The following is a 3,182-nucleotide window of genomic DNA, read 5'->3' as shown; positions in this document are numbered from 1 at the left end:
TTTTTGGAGCTCTTTTGACATTTGAGTTAGTCTATTTTTTAAGGTGTTGTTTTCTTCAGTGTATTTTTCATATTTGGGGGGGGTCTCCTTTAGCAAGTCATTGACTTGTTTTTCATGGTTTTCTCTCATTCTTCTCATTTCTCTTCCCAATTTTTCCTCTACTTCTCTAACTTGCTTTTCCAAATCCTTTTTGAGCTCTTCCATGGCCTGGGACCGGTTCATGTTTTTCTTGGAGGTTTCTGTTGTAGGCTCTTTGACTTTGTTAACTTCTTCTGTCTGTATGTTTTGGTCTTCTTTGTCTCCAAAGAAAGAATCCAAAGTCTGAGACTGAATCCGGGTGTGTTTTCGCTGCCTGGCCATATTCCCAACCAACTAACTTGACCCTTGAGTTTTTCAGTGGGTTATGACTGCTTGTAGACTAAAGAGTTCTATGTTCCACGTTTGGGAGGAATGTGCCAGCTCTGCCACACCAGCACTCCTCCTTCCCCAAGAACTCCCAACCTGGACTGGGCTTAAATCTTCAGCAGGCTGTGCACTCCTGCTCTGATCCGCCACTTAATTCCTCCCACCAGGTGGGCCTGGGGCCGGAAGCAACTGCAGCTCTAGCTGCCCCACCTCCGCTGCCCCAGGGGCGGTGGCCTAACCTCGAACTCCTTCCACTCCTGCAGCTTTTCCTACTAACCTTCTCCGCTGTCTCTGGTGTTTGTGGGTTGAGAAGTCTGGTAACTGCTGCAGCTCACTGATTCAGGGCGCTAGGGCACGCTCCGCCTTGCTCCTGGTCTGGTTGGTCTGCGCCGCTCATGCTGGGCTCTGCTCTGCTCCGCTCTTCTCCCAGCTCCATTAGGGATAGACCTCACCCGGACACCATCCAGGCTGTCCTAGGCTGGAGCCCTGCTTCCCTCTGCTGTTTTGTGGGTTCTGCAGTTCTAGAATTGGTTCAGAGCCATTTTTAATAGGTTTTTGGAGGGACTCGGTGGGGAGCTCACACTATTCCCTGCTTTCCAGCTGCCATCTTGGCCATAGTTGACAATTTTTTTTAAAAAAGGAACAAGTATTAAGGCAGAAGATACAAAAAAAATTTTTAAAGGATTACTTAGTGTACATGTAAAGCAATACTAGTACCTTCCCCCTCCCCCCTCCCCGTCTGGATTTTTGTTATGTAGCTCATTTGCTCTAGCACAGGACAGCCTTCACAGAGGCTTGTAACTCTGTAACAATGCATTATACAATATTTGGAATGACTATTTAAAAAAACAAATGTATAATCAGAGTCCTGAAGACGCACTGTAGAATTTTGGGGATGTTTGCCTCCAACATACTTAGACTGCTCATCACCTTCACCGTTCCAGCTTTTAAATCCTGAGTCAAGTGCAAAAGAAAAAAAAAACACCAAATAAAGCCATGCCAATCTCATCTCTTTTTTTTGGGCAATTATCATGTCACTCCCTTTGACAGAAAAAAAATTAAAAAACACAAACAGTCCATTTAGAGGCATTTGCGGCGGACAATGGAGGGCCCAGATTCATCATACTCCTGCTTGCTGATCCACATCTGCTGGAAGGTAGAGAGAGAGACCAGGATGGAGCCTCCAATCCAGACAGAGTATCTGTGCTCAGGTGGGGCAATGATCTTGATTTTCATTGTGCTGGAAGCTAGGGCTGTAATCTTCTTCTGCATTTTGTCAGCAATGCCTAGGTACATGCTAGTACCACCAGACAATATGGTATTGGCATACAAATCCTTACAGATGTCAACACCACACTTCATGATTGAGTTGAAGGTAGTTTCGTGGATTCCACAGGATTCCATACCTAAGAAAGATGGTTGGAAAAGAGCTTCTGGGCATCAGAACCTCCCATTGCCAATGGTGATAACCTGACCATCAGGGAGTTCATAGCTCTTTTCCAGAGAAGAGCTAGATGCAGCAGGGGCTATCTCCTCCTCAAAGTCTAAGGTGACGTAACACAGCTTCTCCTTGATGTTATGCATGACTTCCCTCGCACCTGTGGTAGTGAAACTGTACCCTCTCTTGGTCAGGATCTTCATGAGGTAGTCCATCAGATCATAGCCAGCCAGATCCAGACAGAGGATGGCATGGGGAAGGGCATAAGCACAGTGTGGGTCACGCCATCACCGGAGTCCATCACAATACCAGTGGTATGACTAGAGGCATACAGAGACAGCACAGCCTGGATGGCAGTGCACATGGCTGGGGTGGTGAAGGTCTCAAACATAATCTGAGTCATCTTTTCTCTGTTGGCTTTGGGGTTCAGGTCCTATCACTTGCAACAACCTGTCCATGGGCAGAGTGGCATATGGGAACCGGATCAGGGGGTTTGCTTAGCCATCTAAACCTGACTGGTTGTAGGCATTCTGTAAGGTAGGGACAGGCAGGAAGAATTTGGACAAGGAGATGCAGTTTGACTTCTGAATTCAGAAGAATTGCTACAAAAACTAAGAGGAGGGGAATAGTTGGAAACCTTCAGCAGAAATCTAATCCCCAAATCACACAGCAGTAAATTCCTGGGATGCATTGCTTATCATTTCCAACCCCTTTATATCTTCCCAGCCCCTGGCACTCACCCTGTACTAATTCATGCCTCCTGGAAGCAGAGCACCTAACTTGCTCTTTCTCTGTCCCTATACCTAAAGTTTCATCTGTGTAGAGTGAGTTTTCCATTTCCAGAGCAATGAAAAGGACTATTAGGATGAATAAGTGTTGGAGATGGAGGGGGTGGGGGGGATGAAGATAAAGGGAAAATCTGGAAAGGAGGGGAGGGTTATGCACAGAGAGTTATCACCTCCTTTCCCATTTTCATGCTTCCTATAGGTGTCTTCAGACATGAAGAGAGGGGTCATGATGTTCACCTACCCAGACAGAAGGAAAGAGTCTGAGTTGGGAGGACAAATTTAGGATGTTGTCTTTGAAGAAGATCTAGCTTCAATATAAGCAGCAGGACCAGTTCTGCACTCTTTACTGGTAGCTGAAGATCCGATGGAAGGAGAGTAGAGTATGGGGGGACAAGAGAAGGAAAAAATGCAAATTTCATTTCTTTTTCCACTCTATCCATTGTATATAGAATTGTGTATTCCTGCAGGGCCCACATATAGTCAACACCTATCTATTATGTTAACTTTCACCTTCATGCTTCAGAATCTAAACCAGGTTGGACCAATTTCCA

The 3,182-nt window shown here is 45.8% G+C and overlaps 1 pseudogene; it reads right to left on the bottom strand.

Moving 5' to 3' along the window:
- Window positions 1-1,485: 1,485 nt before the first annotated feature.
- On the bottom strand, window positions 1,486-2,268 carry LOC118837104 (annotated as a pseudogene).
- Between the last annotated feature and the right edge of the window lie 914 nt (window positions 2,269-3,182).

Source organism: Trichosurus vulpecula, chromosome 2 (genome assembly GCF_011100635.1).
Source record: "Trichosurus vulpecula isolate mTriVul1 chromosome 2, mTriVul1.pri, whole genome shotgun sequence".
In the NCBI taxonomy this organism is placed as follows: Eukaryota; Metazoa; Chordata; class Mammalia; order Diprotodontia; family Phalangeridae; genus Trichosurus; species Trichosurus vulpecula.
The sequence above is the reverse complement of the archived record's forward strand: the minus strand, read 5'-3'. Positions and strand labels throughout refer to the sequence as shown.